Below are 16,021 nucleotides of genomic sequence, written 5' to 3' on the forward strand. Positions count from 1 at the left end.
GTAATTTATCAAGTTCCTTCCATATACCCAGCATGCTTTTAGCTGCTATGGCAGGGTGGACAGGGGGGTGGGAATCAGTTAAACCAGCAGTCCCCAACTTTTTTGGCACCAGGGATTAATTTTGTGGAAGATAATTTTTCCATGGACAAGGGTGGGGGTGGGGTGATGGCTTCAGGATGATTCGAGTGCATTACGTTTATTGTACATTTTATTTCTATTTTGTGGCAACCTCAAGATATTCCACCTTGACTTTAGGCTTAGGGTTCGGGCTCCTATGAGAATCTAATATTGCCACCGATCTGACAGGAGGTGGCGCTCAGGCCGTAATGTGAGTGATGGGGAGCGGCTGTAAATACAGATAAAGCTTCACTTGCTCACCTGCTGCTCACTTCCTGCTCTGCAGCCCAGTTCCTAACAGACCTCTGACAGGTACCTCATCTGTGGCCCAGGGGTTGTAGACTCCTGAGTTAAACAAACCCAGGCTCCTAAAGATTAGATTTCTTTTAGCAACTATGTTAAAGTTGAGGGGGATAAAAGAGAGGCTCATAGATAGTAGCATGTGATCAGGTGAGCTTCAGAAAAGGAAAAATCATCATAACAGTAGGTTTTGCATCCACAGAGTTAACCAAACATGGATCAAATGTATCTGGGGGAAAAAATTACAGAAAGTTCCAAAAAGCAAAACTTGAATTTACATTGTATTTATAACTGTTTTAGCATTTATACTGTATTAGGTATGACATGTAATCTAGGGATGATTTAAAGTATAATGGAGGATATACATAGGTTACATGCAAACACTACAACATTTTACATGAGGGACTTGAGCATCCATGGATTTTGCTATCAGTTGGAGTCTTGGAACCAATTCCCCAGGGCTACTAAGGGACAGAACTATATAGCTTTTTCAATGGTAACAAGAGGACAAGGAGCATGCCCTATAAGCCAAGTAAATGAATCTCTCTGAAAGGGTACACAGAAATGGATGTTTTATTCACTGAGAACAGACTGGTTGGTCTGGAAGGGAGATGTCATTCTGAGCAGTAGTGAGAAATACCAATGCTTTTTGCCATTTAAGTAGATTCTGGATGACATATTTAAAAAGAAAACCATAAGCATACTAGAGAAAAAAGGTAATTTAAAAAAATTGGAGTACTTTCTAAACACAAGACTCCAAAAGCCATAGAGAAAAAGATCGATAAATTTGACTACCTAAGGCAAAGGGGGAAAAAAAATCTAATAAAGTCACAAGACAAACTCCCAACTAGGAAAACTTTGCAATACATGTGACAAAGGGCAAATTTCATTATAATACAACCAACTCTTATACATCTATTAGAAAAAGACATGCACAGAAGATGATAACAGCAGATAAACACCCAAAAATTTGTTAAATCTCACTCCTTATTAATTACATGCAAATAAAAACAATGAAAGAATATTTTCATCACTTAGAGCAATATTCACAAAATTTTTAAACAGTGATGGTGAGGATTTGGAAAAGTAAGTATTTTCATACCTTATTAGTGGGAATATAAATTAGCATAACCAATCTGAAAGGCAATTTGTCAGTATTTATCCAAAATGTTTACTGAACATACCTAGAAATTCCACTGCTAGGAATTTATCCTGTGAATATACTCACAAAAGTATGTCAGGATTTGTATACAACATCATCCATTACAGTCGGTTGATAAAAGTGAAAAGCTGGAAACAACATAAATGTCCATCAGCAGGAAATGGTATGGCCCAGCCATAAATGGATTACTATGCACTTGTTTAAAGAACAAGGTAGGGACTCCCCTGGTGGTCCAGTGGGTAAGACTCGGTGCTCCCAATGCAGGCAGGCCAGATGTAGTCCCTGGTCAGAGAACTAGATCCCACATGCCACAACTAAAAGTTCACAACTGAAACCGATCCCACGTGCTGCAATTAAACCCTGGTGCAGCCAGATAAATATTTTTTAAAAAGAAGAAGGTAGATCCACATATGCTAATATTGAAAGGTCTCCAAGATATTTTAAGTATAAGAAGAAAGGTACAGAACAATTTGAATGGTAAGATCCCATTTTTTTACCTTTTAAAAAGAATATACACACAGAAGGTAATACAATATTTAAAAGTGAAAAATAAAAGAATTCATTTTTATAAGTATAAGCATATTTAATCATATTAAAGAATCAACCAAAAAGTTCAAATGGCTCATTTTGGGAGGTAGGGAATGCAGCAAATAATTGCTTCTGTGTTGTTTGATTTTTTAAACTGTATTTAGTGCTTTTTAAAAATAATTAATTTTAAATATTTCTGAAAATTAAGAAGCAGTGTCTTTCTAAAAATAATTCTCTCTCATCCCCCATTGTCCTGCCCATCTATCTATCTAACTTTTCCCTCACAACATAGCCAAAATTCTTGAGAGAGTTTTAAATACCTCTTTTCTCCATCCCTTACTTCGTACATCTTTCTCAACCCTTCAAAATTTTATTCTGTCCAAGTCACCAACCACATGTGGCTAAAGTCAGTGGGTATGTCTAAATCCTGATCTGGCCTGACATCAATATCAGGGACTATTTAGTCATTTTTTTGGAAACCTCTTGGGCTCTGGTGACAGCACTTAGCCAGCTGTCTTCCTCTGTTTCTGCAGACCCCTCTCTACTCTTCCTAATGATTCTGTCCCAGTTTCCTGTCTTTCTTTGCATGATCTCCTCCACTCTATGGCTTTAGTTATTACCTATGTTCTGATGACTCACCATGTCTTATCTGTAGTCCAGACATCTCTCCTGAGCTTCAGAAGTATTTAACATCACCATGCATCAGTACTTCGCAGCGTTTCCTACATCATGGCACACGCAGAAAATGATGGTGTTTTTGTGGCAGTCCACCTTACCGAGACTGTGCTCTGTTGAAGGGAGCTTGTGCTGCTTTGAGAGTTGAGAAGATCAACATGCAGCACACTGGGAACCTTTTCCTGAGGCACAATGGTAGGGAAGCTCTGACCTCTTGGCTAGACATTTCCACTTGGACATCTCCCAGGCATTTCAATGTGAACATGTTTGGAAGTGAACATATCCTCTCCCAAATTTGCTCTTCTTCAGGTGTTTTTGATGTTTCAGTGAGTGGTCCAGCGGTCTTGGCTTAGCGCTCTGCTTCCCTCCTCTTCCAATCCTAAGATCTGCTGACTTCAATACTATTTATTTCTTTAAGTCATCTCTCCATCACCCCTATCATTTTCCTAGTCCCGAATCCATAGTTTCTAATTGTTCCCAAATACTACAAAAACTTTCTATCTGATCTCCCTTACTTCAGTCTTGCTCTTTCTAATCTGTTCTCCACACTGCCACCACAGTGATCTTTTTAAAATACGATTTTAATTATGACCCTCCTCCCATCCTGCTTAATACCTTTCAAAGGTTCTGCATTGTTTTTAGGATAAAGCATGATTGTCCCCACTAATTAATTACCTTTTCAGTCTCATCACTTATCATATCTCATGTGAATTCCTTATTAGGTAGCTAATACTACATGCACAGTGCCTGTGATACAGTAGAGATTCAATATGAATTTTTGAATGATGAAAATGAGGTTCAAGGACCTGAGCAGACCCATCATATCTGTGCCAAGTAGACACTTTCAAATCACATACTGGCAATGCTGTCAAAACCCAAAGAACATGTTGTCCTATGTAGAATTAAGCAGCATTAGCGCAGATCTATTCCTATTCAGCAAATGAACCAAATAATAGCCTTTTCCCAGCTCCTTTCTTCCTCCTAGTGAGCAGGAAAAACATAAAAAAATCAGAGTCAGGTTACCAACCCAACTGTCTCCTTATGTCAGGAATTCTAAACTGGGGTCAGTTCACCAACAAGTGTATTTTGCATTGTTGAACTTAGCTGTTTGATATTGGAATACATTCTTAAATAAATGTGCATCATTTTAATGCACATTTCTTGCTTTATGTTTTTTTGCTAATGACTTATTACTTGCTGTGTATTTTATATTTATTTCAGACTAGGGAAATGATGTTAGACAAAAAGCAAATTGGGGTGATCTTCTTATTCAAATTCAAAATGGGTCATAAAGTAATGGAGACAACTCACAACATCAACAACACATTTGGCCCAGGAACTGCTAACAAATGTACAGTGCAGTGGAGGTTCAAGAAGTTTTGCAAAGGAGACGAGAGCCTTGAAGATGAAGATCGCAGTGGCCAGCCATTGGAAGTTGACAGTGACCAATTGAGAGGATCATCAAAGCTGATCCTCTTACAACTACACAAGAAGTTGCCTAAGAACTCAAGGTAGACTGTTATGGTCATTCAGCATTTGAAGCAAATTGGAAAGGTGAAAAATCTCGATAAGCGGGTACCTCATGAGCTGACCACAGATAAAAAAAAAAATCATCATTCTGAAGTGTCGTCTTCTCTTATTCTATGCAATGACAATGAACCATTTCTCCATCAGATTATGATGTGAGATGAAATTGGATTTTATATGACAGCCAGCAACAACCAGCTCAGTGGCTGGACCGAGAAGCTTCAAGGCACTTCCCAAAGCAAAACTTGCACCAAAAAAAGGTCTTGGTTATTTTCTGGTGGTCTGCTGCTGATCTAATCCACTACAACTTTCTGAATTCCAGCGAAACCATTATATCTGAGAAGTATGCTCAGCAAATCGATGAAATGCTCGAAAAGCTGCAACGCCTGCAGCCGGCATTGGTTGACAGAAGGGGCCCGATTCTTCTCCCAACAACACTCAACTGCACGTTGCACAATTAACATTCACTTCAAAAGTTGAATGAATTGGGCTACAAAGTTTTGCCTCATCCACCATATTCACCTGACCTCTCAACAACCGACTACCACTTCTTCAAGCATCTTGACAACTTCTTGCTGGGAAAATGCTTCCATAACCAGCAGGAGGCAGAAAATGCTTTTCAAGAGTTCATCTAACCAAAAACATGGATTTTTATGCTATAGGAATAAACAAATGTATTTCTCACTGGTAAAAATGTGTTGATTGTAATGGTTTCTATTTTGATTAATAAAGATGTGTTTCAGCCAAGTTGTAATGGTTTAAAATTCATGGTCCAAAACAGCAAATTACTTTTCCATCAACCTAATAACACAGTAGCCAAATGGCTACAATGCTGAACTGAAGAATGAAGATGCCGTAACACCAAATGAATGACCACATGGTATTGAAGTAGAGAACCCTATTCAATGTACTGATGTGAGCAGTGAGGGCATGGTTCTCTGAGATGCCACCTACCAGTCATTCATCAGCACTATATGCACAGTTAGACCATGCCACAAACTCGTGTAGTACCAACAGCTTGCAGCAACCAGAAACCTAAGAGGCCTAGCTTGTTTTGTAACATGGATAACTCAAGTAAAGAACAACTAATGGGACTTCCCTGGCAGTACAGTGGATAAGAATCCACCTGCCAATGCAGGGAACTCAGGTTTGATCCCTGGTCTGTAAAGATTCCACATGCTTTGGAGCAGCTGAGCTCATGTGCCACAACTACGGAGCCTGCACTCTAGAACCTGTGAGCTCCAAGTACTGAAGCCCCTACACTTGGGAGCCTGTGCTCCACAACAAGAGGAGCCAACTCAGTGAGAAGCCCGCACGTCAGAAGGAAGAGTAGCCCGCATTCGCCATAACTAGAGACAGCCCATGCACAGGAACAAAGACCCATTGCAGCCGGAAAAAAACAAAGAAAGAACAATTTATGATCAGAAAACTGATGTTGGGACTTCAGTATAATTTTTAATAAGTGAGTAATACCATTAAGAAATTAATGTGTATTAAGCCTCATCAAAGACAGAAAGCATGGAGCAACTGTAGCTATACTTCTTTCACCTCCTGTCAGTGAAGATAAAGGTCTGTGAACCATAGAGAATCTGCCAAAATCTGTATGTCTAAAGTGTGCAAAAGCCTTTAAGTTAAGGAGAATAGGTACTTGTTCTGACAAGTGCAGATGTTCTGGCTGTGTTTATTAAACAAGGGTAAACATCTGAATGTAAAGAAAAAAAATCATCTAGATGGCTTGTTTGCTTCCAAAATTTAGCTATTTGGAAACATCCAAAAATAGTTAGAAATGCCTGGCACACTCAAGGTTTTTTCACGTGACTTTGGAATGCAACAGATTTGTGGACTTTTACTGGACTTTTAAACCTTTTCAGGAAACCATCATGTCTCATATTTGTTGAAAACCCAAGACTAGAACATTATTATTATTATTCCTATTCAATAAATGTTAAATGACTGAATGAATAAGAATGCTTAAGGATTCTAAAGATGCCACTATCTATCATAAGAAATAAGGTGCGTTCTCTCAAAATGAAAATACATTGACAAAAAGATGTGTTCAAGAATATTTAGAGCACCTTTATTCACAATAGCCCCAAAATGGAAACACTCAAATATCCATCAACTGGAGAATGGATAAACAAATTATGATACAGTCATGCAATGGACTATTACTCAGCAATATAAAAGAATAGATTACACATGGCTGAATGGCAAAAACATAATTAAGCTAAAGAACACAGACAAAAAAGAGTACATACTATATGATTCCACTTATGTGATATTCAAGAACAGACAATGATGGTGATAAAATTCGGGAAGTTGCAAGGGTGGGTGTTGGTAGGTAAAGGGTAATTGACTGTGCAGGGGGATGAACAAATTCTTTGTGGGTGACGGTTCAGGTGGGTTACATAGGTGAATATATAATTGTTGAAATTCACCAAACAAAACACCCGAGATCTATGAATTTTATTGTATGTTAAGGATGAAAGTGAAAGAGGAGAGTAAAAAAGTTGGCTTAAAGCTCAACATTCAGAAAACTAAGAAAGATCATGGCATCTGGTCCCATCACTTCATGGGAAATAGATGGGGAAACAGTGGAAACAGTGTCAGACTTTATTTTTGGGGGCTCCAAAATCACTGCAGTTGGTGATGGCAGCCATGAAATTAAAAGACGCTTACTCCTTGGAAGGAAAGTTATGACCAACCTAGATAGCATATTAAAAAGCAGAGACATTACTTTGTCAACAAAGGTCCGTCTAGTCAAGGCTATGGTTTTTCCGATGGTCATGTATGGATGTGAGAGTTGGACTGTGAAGGAAGCTGAGCACCGAAGAATTGATGCTTTTGAAGTGTGGTGTTGGAGAAGACTCTTGAGAGTCCCTTGGACTGCAAGGAGATCCAACCAGTCCATTGTGAAGGAGATCAGTCCTGGGTGTTCACTGGAAGAACTGATGTTGAGGCTGAAACTCCAATACTTTGGCCACCTCATGCAAAGAGTTGACTCACTGGAAAAGACTCTGATGCTGGGAGGGATTGGGGGCAGGAGGAGAAGGGGACGACAGAGGATGAGATGGCTGAATGGCATCACCAACTTGATGCACATGAGTTTGGGTGAACTCCGGGAGCTGGTGATGGACAGGGAGGCCTGGTGTGCTGCGATTCATGGGGTCGCAAAGAGTCGGACATGACTGAGCAACTGAACTGAAGGATAAATCTATTTTTTAAATTGTTTTAAAGCAAAGGTGAGATCTGATGGGAGTAACCACCATCTTATCTTCTAGGCTCCAATAATCACTATCCTCAGGCACTCTTTTCATCAAGCTACCTCTACACTCAAGAATCCAAAATGACTTATTACTTGTCCTTTCAAATCCATATCTTTATTATCTCCTCCATACAAAACTTCCCCCATTAACTTCTCCCACTTCCCACCCTACCACTGGTATCTGCTCACTGTCCCATGCAGATAATTTGCTTTTTCCTACCTGAATCTCCTTGGGTCCTTACCTGGCCTAGATCCTACTCAAGTGCTCTCTGCCCTTCAAATTCCTTTTTAAATTAAGGAGCCTCCTTCAGAGTGGAATTCTTGGTTAATTCTAGTCAATTTGAGCACGCTATGTTCCCTCAGCTCTTATGTTCATTTATTGGATAATATGGTGTATACCCCAATTTTAATAAAATGCGCAGAGACTGTGGCTAGGGATCCCTTTGTATTTCTCTGCAGAACCCATTTCAGAACCAGCATCAACGGGCCAGCTTATATGGTATCCAGACAAGGGCAAATAGCTGTTTAACCAAGGACCAAAGAGAATCATATAGAAGGGAGCTCTGAGGCCATTCAGGGACCTAAGTGGGCTGTTGGCTTTTCCTCTTTCAAGCAAACAGTTCAACAAGGAAGGATCTGGTCCACACTGAAACAGCAAGTGGCTGAGAACAAGGTTGTATTCTTTTTCTGCTCACCCTTCCCTCTTCTTTAACTAGTGAGGAAAAGACCAGCACTGCTCTGAGCGGGGCAGAGCCAGTTTCCAGGGCTCAGATTTCCATAGTGCTAAAAGGACCCGATCCACAAGGAAGAAAAGGGTGGCGGGAGCATTTAAGGCCAAGCAGGCACTCAAACCTCTTCCCTTAGATTTACACCCAACACGTATGCAGGAAAGCGAGTTACAAACACCGACGCTCACAACCACATATACACGTGCACGCCCAGCCCTACAGAAGCAGACGCGCATGCCCACTAACCCGCGTGCACCTACTTAGTTTTCTCTGCTATAGATGCCTCCCATGCCACCACCGCTCGGCCCAGCCTGGCTTCTCCTATCCCGGCACTGGGGAGGTTTACCAGCCCCGACCCTGCCAGGTCTGAGAAGACTGTGTCTCTATCCGGGGGGTGATGGGGTGGGGGCGGGGGGAGGCCCTTTCCTCCAGGGCGGAAGCAGCGCGCTCCAGCCGGGCGGACTTAGCTCTTGTCCTGGGAACATCTGGAGGGGGCTGGGAGGGGGCTGGGAGGGGCGCGCATCCAGAGTGAACGTGGATTGGCTACGCGGGAGGGGGAGGCGGGGTCTGAGCGAGGGGCGGGGTTCATTGGCCCCTTTAAAGCCTTGACATCAAGAGGCGGCCCCAGCACCCCCCCTTTTCTCTGCCCCCCGCCCCAGAGCCGCGGCCATGGACCCGGCGGATCCGGCCTGCCCTGGCCCAGCTCAGCACCTGATTTTGGTGAGTTCTGGGCCCACTTGCAATTTAAAGGGCGGCGAGTGAAGGGTCTGTAAGCTCCGGGCCGAGGGTGGGAGGTATGGAGGGTAAGACTCTCGTGGCAGCCTTGGGCCGGAGAGGGCGGCGCAGCTTCCTGCCGGACCTCGCTGCCGTCCCCTAGAGCTCGCCGCCCTCACCCCGGGGGGACCAGCCGCGACTCTGTCCACCCCCACCCCACACCCTCCCGCCCCCCGCGCCATCCTCGCGCACACTCCGTGGCCCCGGAAGGGAAACTTTCCAGAGAGGGGGATGTTCCGGGGGGCCGGTCTCCCTCCCCCTTTAAAAGCTCTGACCTTGCCCCAGCTGCGCACCCCACCCCACCCGCATCCCACCGCCCGGGTGCCGTTAGCGGTGCCAGGTTGTTGCTGGGGGGAGACTCTCCCCAAAGCGCAGGCGCGGAGAGGAGCCTCGGGCTCCTCTTCTCACTCCTTGCAGTCCCGGTGGCCTGGGGCGGTGGGGCGTAGGGGAGGTGGGGAGAGGCGGAGAGCTCGGGGTCTCCCGGAACGACCCTTCGGTGGCTTTGAGGGGCTGCGGAAAGGAGAAAGGGAGCTGGGCAGGCTGAACACTAAAGAGGCTGAGGAAGGGAGAAGGGCTGGGCAGGGAGTGGAGCCAGGGCAGCGCCTGCAGGAAAGGCTCTCTGGGTCCTGGCTGCGGTGCCAGAAGAATGCAGAGAATTTATCTGTGCCCGACACTCCCCTGGCCTAGACCGACTAGAAGACCGACTGTCTGAACCCCAGCCCCGGTCTCCTGATCCTGGGCCCAAGGCCCCGCGGTCTCTCCGGCCCTGGCGCCGCCCCAAGGGCACGGAGGACCCTTATCTCCCACAGGCCTGGTTTTCCAGGTGTCTCAGCGCTATCCACTAGCCTGTCCAGCTGCTACTTCTTAAACGCCGGCCTTCCTGAGAAGCCAGGGGTCTTAGGCTGCCGCGTTGCCTGGCTGTAAAGGCAGAGCTTCTATTCCCTTCTTACCACTGCTCTCCCTCCCCCCCACGGGTCCTCCTGCTTAAGCACAATTGTCCGCCAGGGATAACGGTGGAAACAGATGCCTGGAACACGTGTGGTCCTGGAGGAGGGGTAGCGAAGGGTCAGAGTCTGACGGTGCAGTGGACAGTGTGTGTGCTTCGTTGGTCAGTGATGTCCGACTCTTTGCGACCCCATGGACTGCAGTCCGCCAGGCTCCTCTGTCCTTAGGGACTCCCCAGGCAAGAATGCTGGAGTGGGTTGCCATGCTCTTCTCCAGGGGATCTTCCCAACCCAGGGATCAAACCCAGGTCTCCCCGATTGCACGCGATGGACGGTACTTTGGGGAAAATGAACCTAACCCAGTTGCCCTGTTGCAGACTCTCTCTTGCAAGACATGCCAGCTGACTGGGAGACTCCTTGTCTTTCAAGAAAGGAGATAACACAGTTCACTTCTCATATTGGGTCCCTGTCCTTCTGAGAACAACCTGGGGTTAGTGGGTTTCTTACCTCAGAGAAACACTTGCATCCCTATTTGGGGAGATATTCCCATGTAGTTCAACTTTGTTTTCAGTCTGTGGTCTGTGCATGAGGTGGTATTAGCTCTCCAGGTCAGGCCTTTGGAGGATGGTGAGAACCTGAAGAGGGAGATGGCCTGGGCTGCAGGGAAGAAGGCCCTTCTACAACAGGCAAATGGAAACCAAAGTGTGTGAGGATCAAACTGCTATCACTGTGAACTGGGAGTCAGAAGCTCTGGTCCCTGCCCTTCGTAGGTTGCTGTGTGACCTTAACCAAAGTAGTTTGCCTCTCTGGTGTTCCTTTCCCATATGTAAAATCCAGCAGTTGGACTAGAAAGCTCTACCATTCCTTTCCATGTTTTGACATTGTGTGGTTTCACTGATGAGTGAAATTGGAGGGGAGAAAGGTCCTCCAGCAGGGTAGCTAAGTTTGGAGAGGTAAATTGCTTAGGATTAGAACCTAGAGTTGGAGGGGTGCAGACTCCCTTATCCTGCCTAAGAATAACCACTGCCCTGCTCACCCCTGGTGCCTTGGAGTATGAACTGCTGGCTAGGATTTGGCCCACCCATCAAGGCCTCTGGTGAGACACCCTGGCAGGCCAGTCTTTGAGCTGGGCCTTTGGGGAGGGGTTGAGAAAGGAGAAGGCAGCCAAGGGCCAGCAGGGTAAGCAGATTCCCAGGAGACAGTTTGCATCTCAGCTGTTGGGACTTGTTTTAGGATCTGGGCCAGGGACTACGGCACACTCTTCCACTCTCTTATGGGAAGAGGGCAAGGAGAGCCCCACCGCTGTTGCCCAGCCTGGCCCCACTCAGCTCACCTCTGTACTCACCACCCCCAGCTCCCAGCCACCCTCCCAGACCCTGCCACACCAGCCCAGCAGCAGCAGAGAGAGGCTGCCCCAACCCCACCTTGCCTGGACTCCTTCCCTCCTGGGGATAGAGCTTGCTCAGGAGTCAGGCTCTCCAAGTTGGGACTTGCTCTCTAGCTCAAGAGCCAAAGGCCTTCACGTTCTCCTTGTTTGTTTTCACCCTTTGGTCTCCGGGTGCTGAGGGGGATATCAAAGGAGGTGTGGTGGGCAGAGAGGCCGTGGGACCAGTTGCACATGGAGCACATTCTCTTGCACTGCTTTTCCCTCTGCTTGCTCCCCAGGAGCCCTCTTCCCCTGGGCCTTGCTGCCCACGGGAGTGAAGCTACAGCAGAGGGTATTGAGGTTAGACCCCGAAGGAAGCCTTCCTCACTGCTAGGAGCCCCTGGGATGCAGAATGGAAGCTCCCAGGAAGGTCAGTTTCCCAGAAAGTAGCTAATGGTGGAGTCCCTGTCAGAGTGAAGGATGCGGCTGTTGCTAGGCAGAGGCTGCTGTTTCCTCTTGGGGTGTGGCTCTGAGGCTGGCCAGCCAGAGGCCCCGTTAGAAGCAGGAGGAGAAAGTACTCTTGCCTTGCAGCCAAAGAGGGGTCCCTGGCCCCCTCAGCCTTGGGTCATCAGAAGCACATCTCTCAGGACAAATGCTGCTCCTGCTCCTGCTTCCCCGGCTCCTCCCCTGATTCACCACTACTACCACTGTCTGCTTTGACAGTCCCCTCCCAAACCTGGCAGGCTCCTTCAGCCCTCAGTCTGGCTGCACTAATGGACTGATTGGATTTTCTATACTTGGGAGTTTAGGATTTCTGATTGAACATGCAAATTTATGTAAATCAATCTGGGATCTGCCACAGCATCAAAACAACATAGAGTCACAGGCTGGAAGGAATCCTAGAGACAGTCTAGTCCAACGCCCTCGTGTTAAAAATGGGGAAACTGAAAAAAAAAGAGGGAGGTGCGGTGAAATCTAGAGAGGAAGTGATTCATACAGTGGCGAGTGTCAGAAGCAGGGCTCCTGACTCTGGTCTGTTGTTTTACATTGTACCATTTGCCTTAAATTTCTTGTGCATGAGGGGGCTGGGCCAGATTTAAAGCAGAGAGGGCAGTTCTTGAACCTGAGATTGTGGAGACCTAAGCTCTTAGTGGGTCAGAGTTTTGTCTCAGGGTCCCCCATGGGCTCTGGTCAGCTCTGTTAACATGCTGAAGAAAAACAACGTCAAATTGTTAAGAGTAGCACCCTTAATATTTTTCCCCAGGCTCTGCCCTGGAGGGTTGGAAGACAAGGTCCTTCATTGGTTGCTACCTGGTTTGACACTTATGGTTCCCCAGAGCTGAGATTGTGTCTGTTCCCAGCATCTCTCACGGTACCAAGCACATGTAGTAAGCTGCAGTGCCTCCATCTTTTTGTTGTTGTTAAGATTTTTTTTTATATGGACCATTTTTAAAGTCTTTATTGAATTTGTTGCGACATTGCTTTTCCTATTTATGTTCTGGTTTTTTGGCCCATGTGGAATCCTAACTCCCTGACCAGGGATCAAACCCACACCCCTCTACACTGGAAGGCGAAGTCTCAACTACTGGACCCCCAGGGAAGTCCTCAGAGCCTCCCCTTTCCATTTCCATGCACATTCCAGTGTCTGCTGCTTCCCTCCATGGGTACAGTGGGAAAAGACCTTTGGTCTTCTATAGTTCTCTGCCCACTGTCCTGGAAGTACGGACCAGCTGAGCCTCCTTGTGGATTTCTGAAGCAGTGGCCAACTAAGCAGGCTTTGCTGTAGGAAAGATCTCATTTTAAAAATCAGTGCCAAAAGTGTGTGGGGGCTACAGAGATGGGCTTGGATCCCAAAGAAGCAGTCTCCACACTTGAGATGATTTTGATCTGATCTAGCCAGTCGGCTGCCAGGTGCCCCCTGCTCCCACTTCATGGACTGGGGCTGTGGTGTGGTGCTGTTTGGAGCGCTGAGCCCTCACTTACCCCACAGTGGCTGTGTACGTTGCAGAGATGACGCTTTGGAGAGTAGTGTGTTCTGACTCAAGATCAAAACCCCAGACTCCCGGCCGAGGCTACCACCAGGCTCTGCTGTAGTCTGGGGAAGGGGCTTGGGACATATTTGGGGTCTTCCTCACCTTCACCCCAAACTCAAGTCTGGCCGCCTCTGAAAGAAGCACCCTTGTCTTCAGCACCGTCCCAAACCCAGCAGGTACAGGGCGGGCACCTCTGATTCTTCACTGCGCAGTGGCCCTCGGCATCCTATATCCTTAGCTCCCTGTGAGAGAAATCTTTCTCCCTGGGCCTCAGTTTCCCAGTCTGTTGCTGATGGATTAATAAGACATCATCTTTGGGGTGTGGCACCTGCTTGATAATTAGCATCTTCGCTTCTCTGGGAGTTACACAGATGAAAGAGGCCCAGGGAGGCCAGCTTGTTATTAAGGTGAATTATCATTGCTGTTAGTCCTGAATTCTAAAAATCCAGCAGCTGCTGGGAAGAGCCCAGTAAGCACAGCTCCCTGAACCTTATGCTGGTCAATAAGCTCTGGGAGTTCTCCAAGACTCACTAAGCTTTTTTTTTTTTTTAAGTATAGGTATTTTGAAAGGAGAAACACCCCATTCTGCTGCTCATGCTGTTGCCTGAAACGCTGAGTACCGCTTGGGGTGTTGGTCTGCAGTTCTCACTTTAATGCAGGGCATGAAGTCGTCTCTCCCTGTAGACCCTCTGGGTAAGAGAGTGGTGAGGTCTTTCCTAGAGGGGAATGTGAGGGGCCCTGTAACTCCTGGGGTGTGGCGCTGGAGTCCTCGGCAGCCGCAGTTCCCAGGGGCTGATTCATTTCATCCCCAGCTGGCTTGATGTGGGGTTTGTAATTGGCCCTTTTGTGTGAGGATCTGTTGAGACACCCCCAGAACTTGCTCTCGGAAGCCCTAGGCACTTTCAGGAGCCCTTTACCCCACTTTACCTCCACCTGCCCCAAACATTCCCCTTGCCCAAGCTCCTACCTCTGCCCTTGGCCAACCTTACCCCTTTCCCAGGAGTGAGAATGAACCCAGCTCTTAGCTAGGAAGAAGTGGCCCTAATTTAACTTCTGAATAGTTTGTTGCTACCAAGGCACACCACAGCCGATGGCTGGGAGGGCCTCTCCCCAAACTTGGGGAGACACTACTGGGAAGAAAGGGGAGAGAAGAAACTGGTGTGCTTTGGCCAGACCCCACACTCCCCTGTGGAGACCTCTTCACCCTCCCTCATCCCTGGGGCCTGGTCCTTACAAGTCACATGGTCAAGTGTTTATTCCTTCTAACAGTTTTTTTTTAAGTTTATATTCTTTTTTTCACTAGATTTTTTTTTTTTTTTACAAAGTCCAAAAATCAAAATGATACAAAAAGGCATATATTGAGAAATCTCACTCTGACGTCCACCCTCTTCTTCCTCCATGTGGTGGTATGTGTGCTCAGTCTCGTCCAACTCTTTGTAACCCTGTGGACTGTAGCTCACCAGGCTGCTCTATCCTTGTAATTCTCCAGGCAAGAATACTGGAGTGGGTTGCCATTTCCTTCTCTAGGAGATCTTCCTGACCCAGGGGTCAAACCTGGGTCTCTTGAGTCTCTGCATTGGCAGGCAGATTCTTTACCACTGTGCCATCTCCCCCCACAGATGATCACTTCTTAATTTCTCTCTTTTCTTTTTGGTTGTTTGGGGCTTTTGCTGCTGCGAGGGCTTTTCTCTAGTTGCAGCGCATGGGCTCATTGCAGTGGTTTCTCTTGCGGCTGGTAGGCCCTGGAGCGTGCCGGCATCAGTAGTTGGAGCACGTGGATCCAGTAGTTGTGGCGCACGGCTTTGTTGCCCCACAGCATGTGGGATATTAGTTTCCTGGGCCAGAAATCGAACCTGTGTCCCCTGCCTTGGCAGGCAGATTCTTAACCACTGGACCACCAGGGAAGTCCCATTCATTTCTTACATATCCCCCATCTTTTAATACAAAACCAAATACGAACATCCTTTTATCCCCCTTTACCCAAAGATAGCATGTGGCATGTACTATTTTCATCTGTTACCTGTTGGCAATATTTGTGTGTAGAGTGTTTTCTTCTGCCACCATGTTGGGTCTCTGATTTCTGTCCTTTAGCACCCACCTCAGGGTCCCCCAGTCAACCCCAGGCCAGGAGCAGGGTTCATTTACTTTTGTATACCAGACTTCATTCAGATGCCAAAACCAGCCTCTCAGGGATGCTAAACCTCCAGCCAGCTCTTACTAAGTGTTCAGTGTGATGCCAGACTCTGGGGGTACAGTGGGGATCCCAGAAGTCCATGTCAATCAAAAATTAAGCAGTTATAGAATTAAAGCTGTGATGGAGGCTGCAAAGAAAGGACAAGTGTTGTCAGACCAGATAGTCAGAGGCCCTATCCACCTTGGTGTGCGGGTGGGATGTGTGTATACTGGGGGCAGGCACGTGGCATAGCACAGAGCTGGGGCAGGGGCCTAGGACCAACGCTGCAGAAATGGTCCCGTGTGACCTGGAAAGCTGGGTTTTTCAATTTGACTTCGGTTGTGCTCCTCTTCCCACTACCCCAATCTGTGGACTGTCCGGGACCCCTTAAGTTTTACTGTGTCTCAGACAAGAGGCCATCTTTTCTTG

The 16,021-nt window shown here is 46.6% G+C and overlaps 1 protein-coding gene across 4 annotated transcripts in view; it reads left to right on the forward strand.

The window, feature by feature from the left end:
* The window catches only part of NCKAP5L (NCK associated protein 5 like), a 51,593-nt gene that overhangs the window by 11,612 nt on the left and 23,960 nt on the right, over positions 1–16,021 (forward strand). The window contains exons 1-2 of one of the 4 annotated variants that reach the window (XM_061416185.1): positions 8,574–8,666; positions 8,962–9,022. The exons of 2 other annotated variants lie outside the window; for them this stretch is intronic. The gene's annotated coding sequence lies outside the window, so the exon portion shown is untranslated. Of the gene's footprint in view, positions 1–8,573; positions 8,667–8,886; positions 9,023–16,021 lie in introns of those variants that run through there. One more of the 4 variants, XM_061416187.1, reaches the window with a different exon arrangement.

The sequence above is a fragment of the Bos javanicus genome, chromosome 5 (genome assembly GCF_032452875.1).
Source record: "Bos javanicus breed banteng chromosome 5, ARS-OSU_banteng_1.0, whole genome shotgun sequence".
NCBI classification, from domain to species: Eukaryota; Metazoa; Chordata; class Mammalia; order Artiodactyla; family Bovidae; genus Bos; species Bos javanicus.